The sequence below is a fragment of the Xiphias gladius genome, chromosome 10 (genome assembly GCF_016859285.1).
Source record: "Xiphias gladius isolate SHS-SW01 ecotype Sanya breed wild chromosome 10, ASM1685928v1, whole genome shotgun sequence".
NCBI classification, from domain to species: Eukaryota; Metazoa; Chordata; class Actinopteri; order Istiophoriformes; family Xiphiidae; genus Xiphias; species Xiphias gladius.
In genome coordinates, this window is record NC_053409.1 from 9572935 (window position 1) to 9588885 (window position 15951).

Here is a 15951-nt window from a genome sequence, read left to right on the forward strand (position 1 = left end):
AACAAAGCCCTGAGTGAATCCTTGAGTATACACACCCATCTCTGACTCTGAGAATTAGCCTGCAAAAGTCAGAAAACCCAGACAGAAGTGGTGTTTTACTGATCAGTAGCAGGTCTCTGTGGAAGCTACTTTTGACCCTCTTCATTCACCATCATTCCATCGCTTCCCCTCACACACACACACCATTTTCTATACCTTCTATTTCTCTCTATATAAAAATAAATATCTACAGTGTATATTTTTACTCACTCTCTGTCAGCCTCTCTTTTTCTCTCTCTTTCAATTTAACAACTTCATTTCCTTTCCCGTTGATTGAAATTGTTTGTTTTTTAAACATTTTTATGATCTTTCCAGTGATAACGGCTTTATAAGTTCAGGTAATTGAAGGCTGTGAAAACAGAAAGCCAACAAGAGAAAATATAAATATTTGAGTGATTAAAAAAAAAAAAAAAAAAAAAGCTGTTCCGGTGACCTGGGCTAAGTAGCAAATTGAAAATGAAATAAACTTCACCCATTGTGAATTTTCCACCCAGATAATTTTCCTTTCTTTGGAGTAGCCAGCCAATAGGAGCCAAGCTTTTGTTCTTGTTATCGCGCACTGTTCATTCGTCTTCCAGCCGGAAAGCCATGTTGAGATAACGCCATCCTATCATCTGATTGTCTTATCAAAGTTGAGCGACACAGCACCCCCAGTCACTCTGAACTATCTGTCAGCCTGGATGAAAAGGTTAAGTGCTCCACACACCTCTTGTTAAAGTTTGCGGTCAAAATACATAGACATATGCACAACGTTTACAACACACACAATTTATTAAAGATTTATTTGTCAGATGCCAATTTGAGGCGTCGCACCACACCAGGCTCATGTACGACAGTACTCAAGTCCTGTTTAATTTCTTATGGCCTCCTCTCGGCATTTCAAGTGCAAGAGTGTGCAACCCTTATACAGCATTTGACACCAGGGTCAGTGGAATTGCCCCACTTGAACTAAAAGACATTTAGTTTGGTTTGGAAAGTGAAAACTCGAACACCATTAATTTGTTTGCTCTCCCACTAGTCATGACCACAGCAAATGCCATCACCTCAAAGAAGTGGTCGGCCGTCCTCACTTTTATTTGTTTGTTTCTTTGGAGGGTGTGAGAAGTTGTGGAGAGCGGCTGGAGCGGACATTGGACTTGTGGGGGGGACGTGGGGACTCTCCAGAAGGAAGGCTTTGCGGGGAGAAAGCTATAGGGAGCTAGCAAACAAGTTAGCCAGCGACAGAGAAGGGGGGGAAGGGGTGGAGGTGGTGATGGTGTTGGGAGGGGTGGGGATTCATTTAGCCAGGCATAGCTGCTCTTGTTTGTGGTTGTCCCTGACAGCGTCGGCAACGCTGCTCCAAAGCACCTGTGTTTGCTCACTAGCTTTCCCCCAATCTGCTCGAAAAATGCTGTGAGCATGTCACATGGTGGCCAGATAGCCTGGGCACCATGGGAATACAAAAGCCGGGGCTTTTAGAACAGTTAATCATTAATGGAGGTCTCTCTTTTGTTCCCATTCAGCTCCACGCTGACAGAGGCTTTGATATTACATATGGCAGACAGGTCAGATATTGCCAAGTACATCGACAGGAAAGTGCTTTTAGGTCGCTTGATGCAGGATGATGAAAGTAGACGGCAAGCAGCAGTGGAAAAGTGTCCTTCAAATGAAAGCCATGTGCATCTGTGAAGGACAGGGAGAACACACAGGTCAATCTTTCACAGCCTTCTATGTAATTTCATGTTTTTGGCAATATAATAATTGTAATGCTGCTATTGACTGGTAGAGGTGAGTTGCTAAGTAGCATCAATACATGCTGGTGGTACATAAAAGGTCAATAGTTGTGTGTATAATTACACAAGAAATCCTATACTTCCAAACAAACAAACAAAAAAAAAAGGACAACAAATTCATGATTACACCAAGTTCACTGATTGGCAGTATGGCAATAAACGGAACAAGCCTTTCATGGGATGGGAGGCCACATTACCAACCCCACAATTAATTAACATGCCCTAATCTCAGTTTGCTCTCCATCTTGAACTGTCAATGAAAAGTCTAGGACTCATTTCACGCTTGTCAAAGTGGGCTTTAGAACAGGAGAAAATAGGCAATGCATGAACTTGCTTTCACAAAGCAGAACTAAATTTATCTTGAGGGGAGATTAGGTTTACACAGCCACATTCTTATAAAGCACTAAAAGGTTCAGAGACAAACTCTTATCTTCCATTTACCTCAGCATGCCAATGGTTCTTTATTGAAAGTTAGTCTCGACCCCACCCTAACCCCCCAGTGCTAATAATACTGTATGGGACTTGGAGAGGATAGTGGGACCACAAACATTTACGGCTGAAAATGCAGCACAAGAGCAGGCAAAGTGGCCACTCAACGCAGGATGCTTGGTGCGCAGAGAGTCAATCATTAACGTAGCACTTTTAGTGATATCTGCTCTCTCGCTCAGAGTAGAAGTCAAAAGATAAATGAAGGTTGTGTCTCAGGGAATGAGAAAGGCTCCAACTTAGGTGCTTTAGCAAACATACCAACCCACACATAGGTTTCTTTTGAGACGTTTGTTGCCAGTTCTCATGTCAGACAATACGATATGTTCTCAAGCTGGCCAACAATAGCAAAATGACTCAGGTCTGTGTTCTTTTTAACGTCAATATGACGCTTCCTGAATTCTATAGAAAGCCCATTTACGTCTCACCATCAAATATACTAGCTTCATATAGTTTGTTATGTTTGCTCGTTCTTTTATGAATAACTGGTATATGAATAATTAAATGGTTTTCTGTATGAGATGACGTGCCCACAAAATAACTTAAACCCAAAAATTAAATAGCAGAGCCATTAAGCATGAAAAAGGGAGATATACATAATTTACTTTTGATTTTGATACAGCATGATGAAGACACTCTACCAGAAAATAAAAACATTTCATATCCTGTTTGTCATGTGTGAGCAACCACGCAGCCATAAATCTTTCCTTTCCTTACATGCAGCTTGACTTCACTACAGTGTGTTTATTTGCTAACCCTGGTCACCGATGATAAGGGCCACTGGTGTCCCCAAACTGAAGCTCGCAATCTCTCTTAGTGACAACACGCCCACGTTTCTACCAACACATCTGCACTGTGCAGCCCACAATAAGAGGAAAATAAAGAACAAAACATATGTGCCAGTAAATCCCGTGTCTCAGCTATAAGGAAATAAATTAGCTTCAACAGAGTTAAAGGGTGGGTTTAACAAGTGTATGCTTCAAACAAAAGTTCCTGTTTCAGGAGGGAAGGTGCATGGGTGATGGATGGCTTGGCAAACATAGCTGACATACCTGGCCAATGCCATGGGCCGGTCACAACCCAGGACTGAGAGGGACATTGTGTGAGTGTTTGAGTGTGTGTGTGTGTGTGTGTGTGTGTGTGTGTGTGTGTGTGTGTGCGTGTGTGTGTGTGTGTGTGTGTGTGCGTGTGCGTGTGTGTGCGTGTGCGTGCATGAGTGTAGTTCAGCTATCCCTCTTCCCTCTGAGGCTTCATCTCCCTCCTCTCCTCCACTCAGGCCATGGGGATCACTTCAGTCAGCAGAGCCCTGTTTGACAGAGACACAGCCTCCATATAAATCCCATTCTCCTATTTATTTGATGTGCAGTTCTACTAGGACGCCTTCGATCCGTCCTCAGGGAGCCCGCATCTCAAAACACTCAAATAGTCTGGGTGCGGCGATAAGCGCGGGGCTGGAATTATACTCCCAAATTCTCAAATCCTTATAGAGCGTTGTTCCATTGCATTTTAAGACACATACACAAAGAGAAAACTGCCAGATGATATATACTGGTGAACTACTGCAATTTCTGGTCAATACCTCTAATATTTTTATGTTTGTGTGTTATATGTAAAAGATAAATGTAAGAATGTAAGAAAAATGTAAATATATGAAGAGAAAAATGCTCTTTCTTCATGAGTGCAGTGTGGAGCGTGGGAGATGGGTCTTTGCAGCCTGGTGGATGAGTGGGAGACCTTTATGGGGAACACCCAGGAATGTTTAGTTAACTCGCCCGTCGCATTCAAGCGTGTGTGTCAAAGGTGTTTACAGGGTGCTGACATTCACACATTGGCAAAGAGGTAATGTGAATGGTACTGCCATGTCTGGCTGAGCTGGGCCCTGAAACTGTTCAACACAATTGATATGAAACAACATCTTCTGCATTTCACTTCTGTTATTCATTTTTATTTAATCCAATATTCAGGAAGCATGTTCAGCCAAAAAGCACTAAAATAAAATGTCCTTTTAAATTCATGGAATTATCAATCATGAAATATACATTATAAAGAGTATATTTTAATGTTTTAATATCTTTGTCAGTATTTGTTTTTTGTTGTAGTTTTTTCTGCTTCATGTTTTTATCAATAAATGATTCACTCATTAATTCAAATATTTTGTAATAGTGAAAGATATATGTATGCACATATTTAAATGTAATTTTATATCATAATTCATTATATGTTTTACAAGTTTGTTTTGCATATTTCTCAAAATGTTCATTCTTTTACCTGAAAGAAATGAAATGAATTGCAGTCTAAGAGAATTAATTGTTTTCAAATTTATAGCTTTCCATAGTGACAATTTGTCGGATCAATATTAATCAGGCAAAATGCATGCTTTCTTGTTTATTTTATTTACTTCCACAATTAAATACAACTAATTTAATCATACATTAAAAGATAATTACTGACCTTTTTTTTATTAGCCTATAAATATAGAAACATTATCTTATTATTTTAATTTAGCTTTTTCCAGAAGATTTAATTTTTTGAAGCCATTGAAACCTGTTGTTTTTGTAGTTATAATATAAACAAAATGTAATTACTCCAATTTAAATTTCATGATACAGTAATGTGCGACACCACTGATTAAACTAACCTAACAATGTGTGGTTTAATTTCCCTTTATGTGATGGCTATGCAATAAAACACAGTTATCCAGTCATATATCCACTCATTGTAACAAAGAGCAAACACAAGATATGTAAATATAAACGCTGAACAGTCTGTCCCAATAATTCACAACCACTTTTTTTTTTTTTTCAGCAAATTGTGCTTTTGATGTAGTTCTAAAGTCTAATGTTCTAATTTTAAATACGATTTCTGATGATGCATAATTGTATTTGTTTTGGGGTTTTTTAATATACATATCAATAAATATTGTAATGCTTTTATCAAGAACTGTGAAAAATACGATTACAGGTGTAATATTTAAATATCCAAGAAAGAAAAAAGAAAAGTACTAATTATAGAATTATTTTTTAATTAAAAAAAAATTGTATCGCTTAAAACGAATTAGTCTGATTTATATCAACTTTACAATATACATTATTGCCGGTATTTTAAGTATATCTTTTACGTTACATTAGAAATGCCAGGAACCTCATCACAGTCACCCTCTCAGTGGGTTGCCAAAGAGGCAACCCGTGCCAGCAAGCAGTCAAGTCAGCATGTCAGTCTGTCTGGCTGTCTGTCTGTCTGTCCATATGACCACCCACCGAGGACTATGGAACATGAAATGAACGGCTCTAACTACGCCCTGCCAGCTTTATACTGACCTAGAGGCGACAAGACACCTAACCTGTTAAAGTGCCTGTACATCCAGTTACTTTAGGTCACATCATATCGACATTTAGCGACTGAACCACAAACCAGAGCGCTACAGGTATCACTCAGACTGCCATTGTTAAAGGTAATTGGAGGAGTGTTGTAAGTTTCCTATGACTCACATAGCTCTTTTCTCCACCCATGAATGCTGGAAGATTGTAGCTCGTAGTGAACTTAAAAACGAAGTCCTCTCAACTCATAAATTACACGGCCACGGACAACCTTAAGCGGTGCTGAAATGCCTCGAACAGAGCTTTATTTCAGTGTTGCTGAAGCGTGAAGCTGAGAGCACCACCCCACAAGGAGCCTGGCTCTTACAGGCATATATAAGACAGCTATTTATCTTGCCATACCTGAGGTCTGACATGCTGGCAAAACGCTGATGGTGCACCAAAGGTGGATGTGAAAACAAGCACTTACTGTTTCTTAGGGATGTTGCTCTTTGAGGTATTGCTTCCATAACAGGTCAGATACCCTTTTTTGTGATTAGGGCCCTTGTGAGTAAAGTCTGGTCTTAAATTTGAAAAATTCTGCCCTAAACAAAAGGGTTTTCCTTCCTGGGACCTGTCTTGGCATAGCTACTGGCACTTTGAAATCTGATCTGACAGATTAAGAGCTTAGCCATTAGAATAAACCGCAGTGGAATCATCATGGGTTGTGTTTTCACTCTGGTGGCAATAGAACAGTTTTCCTGTAGTTTCTGTGAGAGTAAAAGACGCTTTTAATGTAAGATTGTCACTCTCTTCAAATACATTACAACTCTACACCAAAAAGTACACATAATATACATATATATATATATATTAATACATATTTAATATAAAGTGGTTATTCAAACGTGACAGTGAAAAAACAAAGCCAAGGATTCTCTTTTTTCTAAGGTTCTTCTTCACAACATCATATTGTGTAGAAATCATCCTGAGTCTGACCACCCAGGGGGTCCCTGACACCACAACCTTTACAGAGGGGGATGGGTGTGTGTGTGTTTGTGTTTAGGCAAGTGTCTGCTCACATGCATGAATATGCTCCTTCATCTTATGTGTATTGATCCTCCTGTGACATCCCACTACTCCTCTTTTTTTGTTTTGTTTGTTTGTTTGTTAGTTTGTTTGTGTCAGACACATTTACTATTGTTATTTTATTCCCAGCAGACTTCAACAGGGAAGCACGCTACTTCCATTTCCTGCCACGCAGACAACATTACATGTATTGAGTGTGAATACACATTCAGCAGAGAACTGGTCAATGTAAATGCAAACACAAACCAACAAACCAAAACAAAAGAGCACAATATGGATCTTTCTCTCAGCCAGAGCCACTACACTTGCTCTGTTTGCCCTCTCTTCTGGCTGGAGTTGCCATTAGGTCATATAATGATCGCATCTCATTTCTCCCTCAAGAGCCCTCAGAAGCTTTCTGCCTTTGGCTGGAAAAGTACATCTTTGTCAGGTTTCCTCAAATGGGACTCCTCACTTTTTATTCCTTTTATAGACAATTGGATATTTCTCACTTTCCAAACCCAACTGTAATGATGCAAACTGTTCTAAAACGAAAATTCTGTGCCAGCTTAGGCAAAAACCGCCCGGGTACCGTTATCGCACTCTGTGCTTGACTTGTGCTGCCTCCTCTAAGAAGAGAAGAGGGGTCAGTCGTTATTCCCCCTCCCCGGCTGACACCCTGCCTTTTATAGCAAAGTGGAAGCGATTCAATCCCTAAACGAGTACACATGCTAAGGTGAACCGAGATACACACACGATAACACGTTCAATTAGACAACACCATCATGGCAGGCAGAATGTGGACAGATAAATGACCATACAGTATGGTGTACAATGGGAATTAAAAGTATGGGGCAGCTGGGCTCTTATCTGGCCGGGGAAGAAGAAACCAGGCAACAAAGGGAGGCCTAAGACTAAGAGGCTTGATGCATGGGAAAGCCATGGGCCGGCCATTGTGGCTGCCCTTCTGCTGAGCAAATAGTCCAAACTGTTCATTCCCCATCTCCCATTCTCTCGCCGGTACATTGTTTGTGTCCTTGCATTTCATTCTGACTGGGGAAGATTGCTCTCAGGGCCAGTGAGCAAACAGTCCAGAAAAGAGCCAGCTATCTCCTGCCGTTCCCAGGAGAACTAGCATTTTTATTTCAGCTCCAAGCTGTCAAAGGATTGGAGAGTTTATGTCAGGATCCTGAATTAATTGCTTTAAGCCTCGGGGCCGACGCCGGCGTTTTTATCACCAAATGTTCGGTAAAATGTTTCCTAGCAAATTATGCATCCCCCCCCACCCACCATCGCCCCTTTCAGTCGCCAAACATTTGGTATTGGTTACATACAGGATGAGTTTCTGCAACACAAATGATGTGTTTAGTTGTTGTGACAGCACAATGGTGTGAATAGTGATCGGCTATAGCACGGCTGTCAAGGATTTGGTGGAATGAAGGCAAACAGCAAACTTTTGTGTGTGTGGTTTTTTTTTCTCCCTCTCTCCATGACGGTAGGTACACGAGCCAAGCCTGGCAATAAAATGAGTAAGCTTACAGATGCCTCAATAAACCATAGCTGTTCAGACATTTGGGGGACCGAGCTTTAAATGCTCCAAACTGTCCTCTGAACTGCCAAAGTGACTTCAGAACCGTCTGTCATCCTCATATCCATCCCATGCCACTTACTTAATAACTATACACAGTATATCATACATTTGGATTTGAAATAATATATATGCCTACAAGTCATAGTATATCCAACCTAACTCCATTTAGCAACAACTTCAGGATCCTGAACTACCAGTTTTATGACAAATTTTGCACTAAATTTCCTAAATGTACTCAATAAAATTACACAGTTGATACTGTTGGTAACTTTGGGCTGCTCACACCCTTTCCAATCCAGTGTATCATTCCTAAACATCCCACTTATTCTATACAGAGATTTTTTTTTTTTAAATTGCTGCTGTTTTTATAAGTATCATCATGCTGGCATATCTGTATGTCATGTTTTCATCCCCTGTGACTCTTACATGAACAGGCCAAAAACAACACAGGAACGGGCGGTCCAACAGTTCAAGTCTTCACAGCAACACAGCAGTAACTGAACCTGGCCCGGCCATCTGGACTTTGCTTTTCTTTACCCAACTGCATCTGGCATAGTGGGCCATTATATTTGCATTGAAAAGGCATTAGTAATATTTCACCATGCCCCATGATGCTGTGCCATTTTGATAAATAAACAAACTACCTGTCATTCACCCATTGCTGACTACATTAATTCAAGGTTGTGGCCAATCCGATCTAAAAACTGATAGGGGGCAGGTTCCCAAAAAAAAATATGCAACTTCTCCTCACATGAAAGGTTTGCATATGAAAGGAAGTCAATGTGAAATTTGCATCAATACATCAACACAACTGTCGCTGACACTATGACCAAAAACAGTGGTTGGTTGTGACAAGTCTCAACCCATAGCTAATTTAACTGTAACCAAGGCCCTCAGAAATTCTTTATGATATACAATACGTGCACCTTTCACACAGCATTATCCCTCTGTTGGGCACTTCAAGATAAGGGTATCCCAGCTCTGACCAATAAACATGCCAGTTGACTCCTTAATCTGAAAGGATATTAAGTGACAAACACCATGATGTTTCTGTCAGCGTCAAGCAGGCGAGGGTTAAATAGTGTGTGTCAGGGGACTACTCTGCAGTGGGGAAAACATACAGGCCTCATCCTTCACCATAATCTGCCCAACAGCCCTATAGACATCTCCCAGCTTTCCTCAATCCTTCAGCTGAGCATCAGCCTTTCCATTATAAATAACACAGCCATTTATATGGGATTAAATTGAGGATTAATTTGATTCAAGTCAGGGTATGGGAATTCATTAGCGGGCTGACAGTGGCGCTATACATGGGGAGAATTTAATTTGAATCCCCCAAGGGAAGCACTATGGGGCACTGGGGCTGTGTTGAAATGGAGGTCTTAAAGACAAGGGGGGATATTGTTCCACACTTCAGATTTGGACACTTGTAAAATGGCACTTTATTGCTGTTGATGGGTTGTTATCAAATTGAGAGCAGCAGTGCTATTGTATGAGAGCATCCTGAAACGGACAGACCATGCTGAACATAGAGAAATGGGTTTATCTGAAGGGAAAGAAGGCTTACCGTCACATATGGCCTCGTCTATCTGCATGGATCAAGAATAGTTCTTGACACTCGCATGACCACGAGGAAGTAAATAGACATTTTTCACACAGATTTAGCTCCCACTCATACGGTATTAAAATGAGCACATTATTTGAATGTCAGTGATTCTCATGAATGTTGAAATGGCATATCTATTGCGGCCGTTTCCGACAAGCTGCGCGGTGTAAAGTAAAGGCATTAAATTCAGCTCGGACGCAGATTACAGAATTCACCCCTGCAGAACACCATCCTGGCATTCGCTAAATTGGACAAGTCCCATTGTAAGATAGCCTATCACAGTGCACATGTCTGCATAGAAGAACATATGCAGGACAAAATATTCCGTAGTTTGTTATTCCGAGGACAGCACTGGGGGCACTCGGGCTTGTTTGCCTTTGCTGGAAGAGGAGATTGGATTGGGGGTTTAAATGAATCGCTGGCGCACCACGTTTATAGGTTTCATTAACTTTTAATGAGTTGGGTGTCCTTCGCTGTGATTGGCTGGCAAGCTTTGCCTTCACTTCCTGGAACTGGAGCTGAGGGGGAAGTGAGGAGATATTGCAGTGTGTTGGCTTCCATGTTATGGCCATGTGCTGCTAAATGTGCCACAGCGGGTAGAAATGGTTCAGAAAAAGGGGATATAATGTGGTGCTATTCCAAAAGCAGAAGCCCCAGATATCCATCAGCACTGCAACTGCTGAATCTAAAACCTGGAGGTATCGAGCCTCAAGGGGAATAAAGAAAACCTTGGCAGATCAATCACAGCCAAGCAGGCATCCCTTTACCACAGCTGACTGACATATCGCTATATGGTAGCTTTGCCAACAAGGTTTGATCTCAAAGACAGGAATGAGACCCACTGGGAATTGCCTATGGAATTACCAAAGAGGGGCTAGAAGCATGAGTGCGTGTGTGCACACAAATGTCCCCCGTAGTCAACCCAAGCGATACTTAACTTACATATTTTGAGCATCTTTAATCTCCATTCAATATATTATCTTTCTGTCTTATTGATCACACATACTATCTTGCACGGAGGGTTTTTCTGTACGCTCAACGTCTCTTCTTGAGAAGCTAATCTCCTCCTCCTCTGAGTCTCACTTCAGCACTCCTGAGAAACAAAAGCTTTGACTGTCATCGCCATTTTATCTCCATCACCCTTGATTTTCAGTTGTTCCCCTAATGAAACCTCAGTTAGTCGGGTAAGGTGGGGACCGCTTCCCTTCCAATCGCATGACGACAGACCTGTGCTGCAATACTTTACAAGGATAAACACTGACCATCCATCCACTTCCAGGAATATAAAAGCAGCAGGGTAGTGAGAGGCACCCCGTGCTGGCCTGAATAGATCGCCTTTAGGTCACTGCACGTCCCACCAGCTGCTGCCTCACAGTACTCAATGGGCATTGTTGATGGACCTCTCTCTTTCCCCCTCTCTCTCTCTCTCTCGCTCTCTCAGGACATGAAGGAGTCCTGCATTGGAATGTCACATAGTCGTGTCAGAAGAGTGCAGACACATCACAGTCATCGGCCGCATTCTCACCCTGTCTATCCTGCCATCCTTCTCTCGCTTTCTGTCTCTCATGATCTCTCTCTCTCTCTAACACACACACCTCCTCCTTTCCATCGCCGCAGAGCCCTAACCTGGCCCTCATACATCTTAATTTGCAAAATAATGGCCACATCAGTCAGTTATGTGGACTGTGAAACTTTTCAGTACTTCGAGGTTAAAGTTGTCATCTTTAGTAATAATAAGAAATTAATAGTTGTGATGTAGAAATCAGCCTCTTGCTGTAAAAATATATTTTCCGCTGAAAGAAAAAAAGGCCAAAACAGAAAGGAGGAAAGAGTCACATTTTTGTGTGAACAGTACGAAGGGAGAGGAAAGATGAGCAGAGTGTGAATGGCTTTGGTACACATCTGCAAATCCCTGATTATACTCTAGGATATTTCGGGATATGAGCAGAAGAACAGACTTCTCCTTAAGTTAGTTTTTACTCTCTCTCGCCGATTGTGAAAAATGTCCTTTCTTCACAACATATAATAACCAAACATTTAGATATTAACTGCACTATTAGGTAATATAAAATTATATATGCATAATTTACAAATGCTGACAACTTTAATTTGAAAACCCATCCAAAAATAAATGTTTTCAATTTTATGAAAAGGCCATTACAGTCAAAGAGTTCCTTTGGAACTTCAAAATATGCCAGGGTTCAGCTTTCATTTATGCAGGGTTTTTGACTGTTTTTTCCCCCAGTTGTTTCAATGTCCTTCAGTAAAACAGAATATAATGTAAAGGAGATTGAAGCTGTACCTATGCCTTTGAGGCCTTTTAGAAGCCCCAAACCATAGCGGAACAATGTGAACAACAGCTCCAAGACAAAGTTATAGTACAGTTTGAATTCTACTGCTAAATTATGCACTAATATATTTGCCCAGTGTGCCAATTGTAGTTTACTTCATATGTTTGAGCTCATTGTTTTTAGCTGGAATTACTGACAGGATCTATAATAATGCAGAATGCAGACATTTAACTGTATTTGTATTTATAAACTCAGAGTAAATTTCAGCCTATAAATTGACAACAGAAAGAATCATTTTTGCCATTTTAATTACAAATTAGCAATGCAGCTTACTTTATCATTTCAATGTCAATGTTATAACTAACTTTTTTTTTTTTTTTTGATATTGTGCAGGCTGCTATCAAAACTTTCAATTCAGTTTGGTTGTGCTCCCATCCTAAATTCCCAATGAGCCAGTTCCCAGTATGAGGAAAGAATCGACAATAATGGCAGCGGGATAGTAAAACAGCAGTACTACAGCTGCGGTGGAGGCCAAAATATTTATTCATTTATTACGTCAACAGACATTTTATTTTAAATATTTTCGTCCAAGAATTAGGCTGTCTTTCTCAATTTGACAATAATATTATCGCCCCCCCACACACACACACACACACACACACATACACACACACTCCTCTTCTTAAAACAACAATAAGAGCTAATAGCCCAACAGATTTATCCATCGTCCGTGAATAAGTGCGGGGAAAACCGGAGACACGTACGATGGATGGAGGGACGGGAGCACGGGGCGTCACACCGGGACGGGCCGCACTGCTGAGAAACCATGGGTGGCTTGGAGTTTTGACTTCGTGGTCCCTTTAATATACTGAGGGACGACAGTTTGTCTCGCTAGGATATGGGATTAGGAGTATTTTTTTTTTGGGTGAAAGAGGAGTTAAGTCGGGCCAGTGTGGACGGTCCCTCCCCTGCAAAAGGCTGAGACAGAATTACAGCTTGTTGGACCGGTGTCCCGCCGTCGCCATGGAGACAGATCTACTTGGGTGTTCCAGTCCGCGGGCCGCGGCGCAGGGCCTATAGGTGCGGCATGCACCCCTACGCCCGGCTGCATGTGACACCATCTGACTCCCCGAAATAACTCGGCACCTCATATTATACGCTGACATAGAGGCTGGCGAGGCGAAGCCGTCCGTGATGATCCCAGAGTCTTTATTTCTGGGCGACGATCACCAGACTAATCTGCACTGACACGCTCATTTTATAGGCTGCTGCTAATCTAATGGGAACTTCCATGTTCTCTTTTTGTTTTGTTTTTTTCCCTTACATTTTCTATACCATATTTATTTATTTTTTTTCTCTGTCATGCAGAAAACGGCTGCTAGGCGCGATGGCACACTTTCGCTGCTATATTTAGTTGACGCCCATGGGTGGATGAGCATATGGCTTACGGGGTACTGAGTCATTCATTGAAAAACAGAGGCCCAAACTCGCCTAGGCATTGCTGTGGGGAAAGGTCTGGTACAGTTAGAGGATACTTAAAAGCATGAACAGAAAAAAGAGGCAGATCCCTTACTATTACGATGCTGATGTAAAAAATAAAAATAAGAATAAAAAAAGAGGCTGAAGTATGAGAAGCAGATTTTTTTTTTTTTTTTTTTTTCGGTCTGTGCTATATTCTATCTTTTTGTGCATTCCTTGTTTTTGTCGGGGGCTAGGCTGCATCTGATTTCTCTACGTGCAGATTTTCCGTCACCGACCTGCAGCCCGCGTCAGGCTGCCCGCCAGGGATGCGTCCGAAGCGCTTTGTGTCCTGGTGAGAAAGGCGGTCCGAGTTCCAGGCCTCAATCGGGAGACATGCAAATACGTCCGCGCGAAACGCGGAGAAATCAGGTTAGCGGGGTAAAAAGGATCAACGGGCTGGACCATCCTTTATTCAGTTGCTATAACAACAGATGTGCTAGTCTGTGATGGCGCGGCCAGGACCTGCAAAGGTACCCCCCCCCCCACCCCACACACACACACACACACACACACACACACACACACACACACACACACACACACACCCGAAAGAGAAAAGCCCGTACAAAGTTAGGAGATGGGGAAGGTGCAGCGATGTGGCCTGGTACAGATTGAGGTTGGTTACCTTTGAACCGGCAGAGCTCCGAGAGGCCATCCCCATCTCAGTGTGCGCCAGGGAGGGCTCGACTTGGGTTATCCCGCCTTTAATGGGTCGGAGAAGAGCTGTGTCGGGATACAATTGTTTAATGTTGGCAAATGGACATTTTGGAGAGCTCTCCATCTACTTAAGACTGAAAAGAACGAGTTATTCAAATAGGGCCTCTTGAACATTATTTCGAAAAGGCATCAGTGCAGAAATATTAGGGGCACCCTTTTTTCACCTTACTGATTATTATTATTATTATTATTATTATTATTATTATTATTATTATTATTATTGTTGTTGTTGTTGTTGTGTTTTTGTTTGTTTAATAGGGTTGTAACAAATTTCGGTTAAAAGGTCATTTTTAAAAGATCAGCATTACCATCAGGGCTACTTTAAATAAAGAATTTACGCTATGAAGAATTCCGATTTTCTGAACAACAAAAAACATGTTTATCACCTTCATTTCATTCACGAACTGCTTGATGTATATTTGGCAATAACTGATTCAAATATACCCTGGGGGGGGGGTGGTCCATCTAAATCGATGTGTATAATATTAACGCAGCAGCAGGTCTCAGTGCTACAGCAAAGCTCGTTTTCGTGGCATCGGCGGGGCAGCGGCGAGCTCGCTCAGCCGCACACTGCAAAAAGTTTCCTTCTCCGCGAGTCTCGTATTTCACTGCACACGTGGACAGATCCGCTCGTTTCTCGTGTGAAATCACTGCGCATTTTCTGGCGCGAGCTGATGTTTCCATGATACTGAAGCAGCGTTACCGCCGCGTGAGACCATTGCGCTTCCAGACGTCGCCAGCTCTGGAAACAAACGGAATCATCCTCTGGCACTTTTTTTTTTTTTTCCGATCGATTTTTAAAGTTACATTCTGAAAACGCAGCAACGCCGAGACTGAATGAGTTGTTATGGCCTTTTTCTTTCTTTCTTTCTTTCTTTTTTTTTTTTTTTTGCAGTGCGACAGGAGCCCTCTCCATCACGCACACTCAAAGACACAGAAACTTGAGGCAACCTCTGCCTCACAACCTGCGGCTTCCCCTCAGCTTTGCACCACCCTATCTTGAAATCCAATACGTCTCCTTTCTAATAAATTTAGGATATCAACCTCTGCACCCCCACCTCCCCTGCCCTGCCCTACTCCCCCCTCCTCCCCTCCCCTCCTCAAGCATGTCCCGGAACAGCCATTAAACCACCTCTCCCTCCCTGTAAAATAAATAAATAAATAAATAAAGATTCCTAAAAAGAAATTTAAAAAAAAGAGAGAGAGAGAGTGCGTTATAGAAAATAAAAGCTTCATACCTGTGCAAAATAGCCGGTGCTTGTTGCTGGCAAGCCGCACAGGAGCCCATTGTAGAAGCTCGCCTTCTGCCTTCTGCAAAGGGCTCCAGACATCACGGCATTTATTTGAGCTCAAACTCTGTCACTGTTGACTTTAGCACAAAGCAAAGATTTCACTGCCCCGCTAGTTAAAAAAAAAAAATGATTATTTTACCGAGATATCGATCAGTGTGCTATAAAAAAAATCAGCTTAGCATTATATGTCTAAAATGAATAGAACGAAATTTAATGTCTGTGTAAATTTACAGAGCTGCGACGTCCTATTCAAAGTTTACACTTGTGCAATT

At 41.7% G+C, this 15951-nt stretch overlaps 1 long non-coding RNA gene across 1 annotated transcript; it reads right to left on the reverse strand.

Moving 5' to 3' along the window:
* Positions 1-443: 443 nt before the first annotated feature.
* Positions 444-15711, reverse strand: LOC120795605. The gene is made up of 3 exons (XR_005708258.1): positions 15626-15711; positions 14296-14393; positions 444-1701 (listed from the first exon to the last, which is right to left on the reverse strand). It is a non-coding gene; the product is annotated as an uncharacterized LOC120795605 (long non-coding RNA).
* Positions 15712-15951: the final 240 nt, after the last annotated feature.